Source organism: Ranitomeya imitator, chromosome 1 (genome assembly GCF_032444005.1).
Source record: "Ranitomeya imitator isolate aRanImi1 chromosome 1, aRanImi1.pri, whole genome shotgun sequence".
In the NCBI taxonomy this organism is placed as follows: Eukaryota; Metazoa; Chordata; class Amphibia; order Anura; family Dendrobatidae; genus Ranitomeya; species Ranitomeya imitator.
In genome coordinates this window covers 770,795,834-770,807,252 of record NC_091282.1, presented here as the reverse complement: position 1 = coordinate 770,807,252, position 11,419 = coordinate 770,795,834, and the positions used below count along the sequence as shown (strand labels likewise).

At 43.3% G+C, this 11,419-nt stretch overlaps 1 long non-coding RNA gene across 1 annotated transcript in view; it reads right to left on the bottom strand.

Annotated features, from left to right (window-relative positions):
* Nucleotides 1-2,324: 2,324 nt before the first annotated feature.
* LOC138658101 (uncharacterized) overlaps nucleotides 2,325-11,419 on the bottom strand; it is a 54,604-nt gene continuing 45,509 nt past the window's right edge. Inside the window, exons 2-3 of the long non-coding RNA XR_011317343.1 lie at nucleotides 3,878-4,011; nucleotides 2,325-2,534 (exon numbers count right to left, since the gene is read on the bottom strand). This is a non-coding gene — a long non-coding RNA (uncharacterized lncRNA). The remainder of the gene's footprint in view (nucleotides 2,535-3,877; nucleotides 4,012-11,419) is intronic.

Here is an 11,419-nt window from a genome sequence, read left to right as displayed (position 1 = left end):
CATAAAGTGACAGTGGTCAGAATTGTAAAAATTCGCCCGGTCATTAACGTGCAAACCACCCTCGGGGCTTAAGGGGTTAAAGGGGTTTTCCCATGAACAAAAGTTAATTTTAAAAATTTACTTTGTCTGACAGTGTACAGAGAATACCACATCTTCTGTGCAGGGTAGAAAGCAAAAGACAATACTGACATTACAGCAGGGGATCGCAGATGATTCATTTTGTCAGGTAAAATATTTCACTGACTGTTTTTAAACAATATTTTACCTCACAAAATATATCCTCTGCGATCTCCTGCTATAATGTCAGTATTGTCTTTTGCTTCTTCCCCTGCCCAGGAGCTGTGGTATGTTCTGTACATGGTCAGTGACAGGCAATTTTTAAAATGAACTTTCGTTCGTGGGACAACCCCCTTAAAAAGCAAATATCAACGCCAACATGGCTCCTCCTAAAAAGTACGCCAACAACTTTGAAAGGAAAGCATCAAATGCACAACGTCGAAGACAACAACGGGCAAATGAGACTCTTGAAGAGCAATTCTCAACGTTGCAAAGCCTGCCACCATCGTGACATTACCGCCCTCCTGATGCGATAGCATTGGGCCTCCATCTAGTGTATATATCTATATATATATATATATATATATATATATATATATATATATATATATAGATAGATAGATAGATAGATAGATAGATAGATAGATAGATAGATATAGATATACAGTACAGACCAAAAGTTTGGACACCTTCTCATTTAAAGAGTTTTCTGTATTTTCATGACTATGAAAATTGTACATTCACACTGAAGGCATCAAAACTATGAATTAACACATGTGGAATTATATACTTAACAAAAAAGTGTGAAACAACTGAAATTATGTCTTATATTCTAGGTTCTTCAAAGTAGCCACCTTTTGATATGATGACTGCTTTGCACACTCTTGGCATTCTCTTGATGCGCTTCAACAATCTTGAAGGAGTTCGCAGAGATGCTTAGCATTTGTTGGCCCTTTTGCCTTCACTCTGCGGTCCAGCTCACCCCAAACCATCTCGATTAGGTTCAGGTCTGGTGACTGTGGAGGCCAGGTCATCTGGGTAATAGGTATTGGAAACAAGTGGACAATTACACCTGGAAGTACATGCACGAACACAAGAAGGGACACACAGGAGCAGTTGTGCCACAATAATCCCACAGTATGGACATATTTATATCAATCATCAGTGTATTATTGCAGTAAAGAGATATAGTTACATGTGGGAAAGCCTGCTCTGTGTTACTGCATGTAGGTCATAATAAAGATGTATAGTATATGGTAATCGCATAGTGTCAAAAAATGCATGACCAATGTGGCTAGCAACTAAAGAAATTACATAGTACCTGAAATTAGGCTGCAGACAATTGCACACTGGGTCCGGATGTCCGCCTCAATGCGCGTTTCGGATGCTTATCCTTCATCAGGGGGCATGGGAAGTGAGGGGATTTAAAACTCACCACGCCGGAAATGACAGGACTGCGGCTCGGATGTGATGCATGCATCACCATGACAACCGCGATGCCCGCCGGTGTCAGCGTCATGAGGAGGGAGGCGCCAGGCAGCTGACAGAGTGCCGTGAAGACAGCCCCCACATAGAGATGTCGAAGGCCAGCAGACACAGCGGAGCCAAGGCGCGCATGCGTACTGTCCAAGGCGGTGTCATGAGAGGAACAAGAATTGGTATTGGCAGTGCATAGGGAACGAAAAAAGAAGAAGGTAGTGGGTATTATAAATGAAAGCATGAAGAGCATACTCATACATAATGCATATAGAAATATGGACACGTAAGTCCATAACAAATGGAAAGGACAGTATGTATGGATCTCTATAAGAATCATAAGACTGGTAATGCATACAAGGCAGCACAGCGTGGAAACTATTTTCATATAAGATACTATATAGGAGAACACTATCTAAAAGAATATGAATGATATAACTATGTCCACACAAATGGCGCATTATATGCATATATAACATTACAAATTATCAAAATATTGTGCAAAAATACGGATCAATTAGGAGCATAAACAATACCAGGTTCTCAAGGACACAGAAGGGTGTCCCCAAAATTACATGCTCATTCATACATACAGTTAGGGCCAGAAATATTTGGACAGTGACACAAGTTTTGTTATTTTAGCTGTTTACAAAAACATGTTCAGAAATACAATTATATATATATAATATGGGCTGAAAGTGCACACTCCCAGCTGCAATATGATAGTTTCCACATCCAAATCGGAGAAAGGGTTTAGGAATCATAGCTCTGTAATACATAGCGTCCTCTTTTTCAAGGGACCAAAAGTAATTGGACAATGGACTCTAAGGGTTGCAATTAACTCTGAAGGCGTCTCCCTCGTTAACCTGTAATCAATGAAGTAGTTAAAAGATCAGGGGTGGATTCCAGGTGTGTGGTTTTGCATTTGGAAGCTGTTGCTGTGAGCAGACAACATGCGGTCAAAGGAACTCTCAATTGAGGTGAAGCAGAACATCCTGAGGCTGAAAAAAAAAGAAAAAATCCATCAGAGAGATAGCAGACATGCTTGGAGTAGCAAAATCAACAGTTGGGTACATTCTGAGAAAAAAGGAATTGACTGGTGAGCTTGGGAACTCAAAAAGGCCTGGGCGTCCACGGATGACAACAGTGGTGGATGATCGCCGCATACTTAATTTGGTGAAGAAGAACCCGTTCACAACATCAACTGAAGTCCAGAACACTCTCAGTGAAGTAGGTGTATCTGTCTCTAAGTCAACAGTAAAGAGAAAACTCCATGACAGTAAATACAAAGGGTTCACATCTAGATGCAAACCATTCATCAATACAAAAAATAGACAGGCCAGAGTTAAATTTGCAGAAAAACACCTCAAGAAGCCAGCTCAGTTCTGGAAAAGTATTCTATGGACAGATGAGACAAAGATCAACCTGTACCAGAATGATGGGAAGAAAAAAGTTTGGAGAAGAAAGGGAACGGCACATGATCCAAGGCACACCACATCCTCTGTAAAACATGGTGGAGGCAACGTGATGGCATGGGCATGCATGGCTTTCAATGGCACTGGGTCACTTGTGTTTATTGATGACATAAGAGCAGACAAGAGTAGCCGGATGAATTCTGAAGTGTACCGGGATATACTTTCAGCCCAGATTCAGCCAAATGCTGCAAAGTTTATTGGACGGCGCTTCATAGTACAGATGGACAATGACCCCAAGCATACATCCAAAGCTACCCAGGAGTTCATGAGTGCCAAAAAGTGGAACATTCTGCAATGGCCAAGTCAATCTCCAGATCTAAACCCAATTGAGCATGCATTTCACTTGCTCAAATCCAGACTTAAGACGGAAAGACCCACAAACAAGCAAGACCTGAAAGCTGCGGCTGTAAAGGCCTGGCAAAGCATTAAGAAGGAGGAAACCCAGCGTTTGGTGATGTCCATGGGTTCCAGACTTAAGGCAGTGATTGCCTCCAAAGGATTTGCAACAAAATATTGAAAATAAAAATATTTTGTTTGGGTTATGTTTATTTGTCCAATTACTTTTGACCTCCTAAAATGTGGAGTGTTTGTAAAGAAATGTGTACAATACCTACATTTTCTATCAGATATTTTTGTTCAACCCTTCAAATTAAACGTTACAATCTGCACTTGAATTCTGTTGTAGAGGTTTAATTTCAAATCCAATGTGGTGGCATGCAGAGCCCAACTCGCGAAAATTGTGTCACTGTCCAAATATTTCTGGCCCTAACTGTATATACCCATACCACTGTGCATATATAAATAGCACAAATATGAAAAAGACATATATTACATGGTATAACAAAGATAAAAATATATATAATACTTACATACACGGTGACACACAACATACAGTAACCACTGCAGCAAACTGTAGATGGAGTAGGAATCGATTCTTGTTCCAAATTGCTCCCAGGCAGGGCAAGAAAGGTGCAAACACGCTATAGAAAACTGTGTCAGGAACCTAAATAATGCAAAATAACAGTTAAAATCTAAATATGAACAATTCATAAGTACACACAGCTACACGTGAGCAACAGCAGGGGGCGATCACAAGAAAGGAGTGTAACTAAGGTTTTCATTAAGACCATGTGGATGGACTGTATTGAGGGACCAAATCCACCTCGCCTCCAATTGGGCAAGGCGTTGGGATGTCTTACCCCTATGGATGTTGAGATCAAGGACATTAATACCCCTAACCCGCAGAAGCATGCTATTACATTGATGTTGTAACTTAAAATGGTTGGGTATTGTCTTAAAGCACATGTTCTCTCTTGTGAATTTTAAGTTGGCGTGATGTAAGCCCAATATATATCAGGTCACATGGTCATGTGGCATAGTAAATCACGTTTTTGGTTGTACATGTGATAGATTTCTTTATTTTATAATTTTGAGAGCCACTTGAATTGACAAGAGTCAGAACAATCTATATTGCAACATGCTACACAGGGGGCATATCCACACCTAGCACTGATGTTACTCAAAAAGGTCTTCGGGGATTCACCCATATAGTGACTACGCACTAAATGATCACGTAGATTCTTAGCCCGCTGAAAGGTTATTGCTGGTCTGTTGGGTATTAGTTTTGAGATTGTAGGGTTAATTTTTTAGAATGGGCCAAGATTTCTGAAGTGCTGCTTGTATATGATCAGATTGGGAGTTGGTGATAAATCTGACTTGATCAGTTTTAGTATACATGGTTTTGGTATTATAAGGTAAAGTATTCCTTGATGAATATTTGGCTCGATTCTAAGCCTTTTTTATCATGCGGAGGCTGTAGCCACGTTCATAGAACCTTATTTTTAAGTCATTTGCCTGCTTTTCAAAGTCCGCATCGGTGGAGCAAATGCGGTGAAGACGGAGAAATTGGCCTATGGGGACTGACTGAATCATGTGGCTAGAATGGGAGGTGGAGGCATGCAGTGGCACGTTAGAGTTCTTTCACACTTCAGTTGTGTGGCGTCAGTTAGGTCCGACATCGTGACATTGACGGATCAGCTGCCCCGATCCGTTTAAAAAATGGATCCGTTAGAACCGTTGCGACCGTTTTTACATCCGTTGTAACCGTTTTTTGACGGATCCGTTTTTTAAAAGGGGAGGATTTCAATGTGATTGGCTACTGGATACTACTGCAAAACTATATATAGCGTGTATTTACACCACATCTTTGAAAGGTTGTAGAGAAAGTGGCAGAAATGGAAGGAGTCCTGGCGAACATTGCAAAGATCTATGCGGATTTTACTTTTGAGGCAAATCAGTTGGCAGTCAGCGTTCGAGAGAGGGAGGAACAAAGACTGCGCATCCTACGGCAGCGGCGGAAGAGAAGGCTGTGGATCCATCCCATCACAGCACAACGTATGACCCGTGGTGTTTATTCCACGCTTTACATGGAACTAAGGGAAAACCCTCAAAAGTTCTTCAATTATGTGAGGATGAGAGCTGAAAATTTCGAGTTTTTATTGGGCTATGTGGAAGACTGTATACGTAGACGAGACACCCAGATGCGATTCTCAATATCACCAGCAGAGCGTCTCATGGTGACTATTCGGTAAGTAATTTTTTTTTTTTAAATGATTCTCATTCATCAGACTTATAACTGTAATGTTTTTTTTTGAATTTTTTTATTAATTATTGTCTTTTCGTTTTGTTAACAGATTCCTTGCAACTGGAGAGTCGTTCTCATCCCTCCATTTTCAGTATCGACTTGGGATATCCACCATCTCGGGGATCATCAGAGATACCTGCCGGGCATTGTGGGAGTGCCTACAAGTGGAATACATCCCAGAGCCATCACAGGAGAGGTGGCTGGAGATCGCCCAAAATTTTCATCAAATTTGCCAGTTTCCAAATTGTGTTGGAGCAGTTGATGGAAAGCACATACGGATCGTCAAACCTTCAGGCTCTGGATCACAGTTTTATAACTATAAGAAGTACTTCTCTATTGTGTTGATGGCCATAGCCGATGCACAATGCAAGTTCATCGCTGTTGATATCGGTGCGTATGGACGCGCAAATGATTCACAAATCTTTAAAAATTCACCAATGGGGCGCCGTTTATATGGAGAGACATTTGACTAGTCCACCATTACCATTTGTTTGTGTTGGAGATGATGCCTTCCAGCTTTCCCCACACTTGCTGAAACCCTTTGGAAGTAGTGGACTGACCCAGAGGAAAAAAATTTACAATTACCGCTTAACCAGAGCACGAAGAGTAGTGGAATGTGCTTTTGGCATCTTAACTGCCAAATGGAGAGTCCTGCTAACTGCAATTAAACTGCAGACTGAAACTGTCGATGATGTGGTCAAAGCGTGCGTTGTCCTGCACAATTTTGTTTTATCAAAAGAACAAGTTTCCCTGGAGGATAATGTTTCTGAAAGCACCTTACGGGATTACCAAAACCCCACTTTTCGCAGTCCAGTAGCAGTCTCCAGAATGCGGGACAGTTTTGCAGACTACTTCATGTCTCCTGCAGGATCAGTTGACTGGCAGTATGAAATGGTGTAAAAAAATTTTTCTTTTTACACTTGTAAAAATACCATTTTTTGTTTGCTTACAAAATCTTTGTACTTTAATGCAGCATTGTATGTTTTGCAACGGTACCCTTTAAACACTGTTATTGTTACTATTGCCATAACCTTGGTGATTTAAAAACTTTACAAAAAAAAAAAGAGAAAGACAATAAAATTGTTTTTAAACCAAAAAACTGTTTATTTATTTACAGATTCTCATAGTTTGGGGTGGAGATAGTAGCGGAGGGGCTGACAGGGCGGACCACGTCGAGAGTGGGGGACAGGACATCACGGGGAGGAACAGAAGTAGAATGGGTGGTGAAAACATGAGGTTGTGTAGAGCAGGGGTCCCCAACTCCAGTCCTCAAGGCCCACCAACATGTCATGTTTTCAGGATTTCCTTAGTCTTGCCCAGGTAATAATTGCATCACCTGTGCAATGCAAAGGAAATCCTGAAAACATGACCTGTTGGTGGGCCTTGAGGACTGGAGTTGGGGACCCCTGGTGTAGAGAGTTGAGGTGCAGATGTGGTGTGTGGGAGGTATGAAGGTGTTGGTGGGATTGGGAACGGAGAAGTTAAAGGGGAAGAATGGAAGGGGGACGGTAAAAACTGGGAAAGACTAAGGGGGGAAGGAACAAATGACGAAGGAGTAGAATGGACGGGAGGAGGACGGACAGGAGGAGGACGGACGGGAGGATAGACGGTGGATTGAGAGGGGAAAGGTGTTGACACATGAAGGGTAGGTGGAGGGGCATGGGACATCGCCTGCGCTAGAGCAGTGTGGCAGCCTTGCATCACATGCATCTGCAGGTCAGGAGTTAGATTTTCCATGTGCCTGAGGACCGACTGAAAAAAACAGTGCCTTGGTGACTGATTTGCATCTGATTGCATCCTATCAAGACGACTGCTGAGTTCAAGTATGCTTTTGTTAAGCATATTGTACCCAGCAGACGTTTGCTCACTCAAAAGCTTGATGGCACTGTGAAAGGATGCATTCAGCTGCAAAAAGTCAGGCGCATAGCTCCTTTCCTGACCTCTCTGGCGCTGCCGTCCTGACCACAAAGTTGGTCTAGATGTTGCGGCAGTGGCAGAGGGGTGGGGTAAAGGGAACTCTAACTCATCACCTGCAGCTTCAAGTGACGAAGTCCGCCCTGCTGCTCCAGCGCTGGTGGATGAGGCTGAGGGATCAAACGAAAGGGAAGGTGCAGAAACAGAGGGGTCGACATGGTCCCCGGTGGCGGACTCTTGAGGGATCGCTCCAGAGGGGTGCAACTCTGATGCAGGCTCCCGAGTGCTGCAGAAAGTGCTGTTAAAGAAGAAAAAAAAAATTAGTATCTGGATATTACAATTGCCCTTGCTGCAAAAAAAATTGAAGGTTATACATTTTTACAGTTTGACTGAAAATATGTGGTGTTGAATATTTACCTTCTGCTCAGCAGCGTCGACCGGAGGAACGACAGGGCTCTGGCATGTTTGTATCTGCTCCTGCGTCCTCTAGATCCACTCGGGGCCTGCATCTCCTTATTAAACTCCCTCTTGAAGCGATCCCTGAGTGACCGCCACCGCACGATAATCCTGTTACCTGGAAAGAGAAAGCAAAAATTGGTTACTATACACCACATTAAATCATGCCTAACATAAGGTTATGAAGTGTGAATACTTACGCGCTAGATCCTGGGCCCCAGCATCGAGTTCCTCCCAGTTATCCATAACAGCACTGCACACTTCCTCCCATAGCCGTCGGGTGATTAACTGGTCAGCATGGCGGCGGTCCGACATGTTCCACAGCGGCTCCCGACTTTGTACTGCTTCGATGAGGGTGTTCACATCGATGCCCTCCTCTTCATCATCTTGTTCGGGAGCACGCTGTGAAGCCTAACAAAAAGATAAGAATAAAAAGGGAAAGATTACAACACATGAATTTTACATTTTACTAAACACCAAACCAAAAAGGAACTTACTCTTCGGCGACCGCCGCGATTATCATTCCGACGACTATGGGAGGTGCTTTGAGGAACTCTACGTCAAGCCCCGGATTGTGAAGACTAATTTAAAAAAAAAATAAAATTAATAATGTTCTTTGATCGAGGCATATGTATTGTGTGCTGTGCTGAATGTTTGTGTTGGGTGTAGTGCATTGTATGTGAGGATCGGTCTGTTCAAAACTTACACTATGCGCTCCCGCTCCTTGTATTTCTCCACCCTGTCCGTCTCCTTCTGTTAGCCCCTCTGCTTCATATTCCTGTGAATACAGAATAAACACATAAAGGCTTAAAATACAATTGCCATTGTTGCACCAAAATAAAAAATTTATGAAGAAAAAAAATTAACACCTCAGTTTGCTGATGATGTGCTGGGGGGCTCTCAGAAGAAGACATTATGATCTTGCGTCTATCTTGGGTTGGTCGGTCCCTTGCTTGGGTCCTCTTGGTCCCTAGAATCTGTAAGCATAAAGGGAGTTCTAAGCTACTATACAAAAGGATAGATAGATAGATGCAGCTTTCAGGACTTTACACTTACATCTGTTTCCAAAACTTGGGGCTTGCGTATAGCTTGGGTCGGTCGGTCCCTTGCTTGGGTCCTCTTGGTCCCTAGAATCTGCAAGCATAAAGAGAGTTCTAAGCTACTATACAAAAGGATAGATGCAGCTGTAGGGACTTTACACTTACAACTTTTAAAAAAAAAATGGGGAGCCTGCTTGTGTACGTCTTGGGTCAGTACCTACTACAGTACCTACAGTGCCAACTTATTTTTGATTTCCCCCACCACAAAAGAAAAAAAAAAATTCTACCGTCAAACTTGATGCACAAGCTGCCAAACCCTCTACCTCCTGTTTCCCCACAAAAAAAACCCCCAAAAAATCCCTTTAAAACAACACCAAAACTACTTAGAACTTGATATGCGCAATGCGCATGCTGGTAAAACCCACCTAAACAAAGTTTAACCTTATAAAAAATGTTCCTCATTCGAAATTAAAATACCAATCCCCAAAATTGTTAATTATGATTACCCTACAGTTTGTATTTTCTAAAACCAGATAACATATTCTATAGCAAAGATTTGCATTACACATTTGTATATATAACCTTTACTGCATGTTTACCCAATATTACTTTTATCTTGAAATGAGACTACTTACAGTTTTGTGAAATTTTTATTACTATATTTTTTTAAATTTTCTTTTTTTTAGGGTACAGTAGGAGCTACACTGCTCTTTATTTGAAATACAAGTACATTATGGAAAACAACAAACATGCAGAACACATCACACATCATTTATACACACACACAAAACAAATTTTACACCACAGCTATTCAAAATACCAGCATAGTATGAAAAACATATAAACAGGGCAGGCAGGCACACGCACGCACGCACACACACACAGCCACCTTCTGTCTGTCCCTCGGAACTCTGCTTCTCTGCCCTGTGTAAGCACAGCGGCCGGAAAGCAGAGTGGTGACGTCACCGCTGTGCTCTGCTTTACGGCTGGCTGGCGCTCACAATGCAGAGAAGCACAGCACGGGGACAGACAGCGGAATTTACCTTTTTTTTTTTACTTTTACACTGGTAACCAGGGTAAACATCGGGTTACTAAGCGCGGCTCTGCAGTTAGTAACCCGATGTTTACTCTGGTTACCGGCATCATTGGTCGCTGGAGAGCTGTCTGTGTGACAGCTCTCCAGCAACCAAACAGCCACGCTGCAGCGATCCGGATCGTTGTCGGTATCGCTGCAGCGTGTAACGGTACCTTTAGTAAATACATCAAAAATCAACATTAACCAATATGGCATTGACAAATGCACATGCAACCAACAAGATGCACACAAACATACCTGCAAGCAGAGTCATAACGCAAGCATAACACATGAACAGGCGTAATATTGACGAAGGCATAATAAGGTGCAGGCACATGAACACATACATACAAAAGCACACAGCAGTACAAAAATACACACACACACGGCCATCAGTCCTCCAGCTGGAGCTTGATATATTCACAGTGGCAGGCCTCGGGGTGGATCTGGACTGTAGCAGGGCACTGGCTGTTGCAGGACGACGGCAGGCCTCAGGTTGGATTCAGGTTTTAAAAGCTCTTGCTGTACTCAGTACGTCATACACAAATGCGCACACACACACACACACACACACACACACACATGCACGCTGGATGTCAGTACTCACATGGCTGTCTCAGGCAGGGTCTGGCTGGCACGGCCTCTCTGGCTGGCTGGCAGGGCCTCTCTGGCTGGCTGGCAGGGCCTGGCTGGCAAGGTCTTGCTTGCAGGGTCTGGCAGTGTGTCTCTGGCTGGCAGGGCCTCTCTGGCTGGCAGGGCCTCTCTGGCTAGCTGGCAGGGCCTCTCTGGCTGGCTGGCAAGGTCTTGCTGGCAGGGTCTGGCTGGGTCTCTCTTGCATTGAAGGGTCTGTCTTGCTGGCTGGTACATTTGGGAATGACCTGTCCTCTTTATATAGTTTTTGGGTTGTCTGGGCAAAGTATCCACTTTTTGGAGCATGCTCAATCAAAAAAAGCGGATTGAGGCGACGGATCCGCCAAAAAGCGGATCGCGACGGATCCGTCGCCCATAGGCGCCCATTCTAAAAAAAGGCAGACACGACGGATCCGCCGCGGTCCGCCTTTTCGGCGGCGCCAAAAAACGTTACAAAGTCCGTCAATGTCTAGACAACGTCCGCCAAATATCGACGGATCCGTCGCATGGCGGATGGAACGGACGGCCATCCGCCACAATCCGTCTCTAATGCAAGTCAATGGGAAAATAGCGGATCCGCCAAAAAAAAATGGCGGATCCGCCATTTCACGAAAATGGCGGTTTTTGACTGACGCCGAAAGACTGAAGTGTG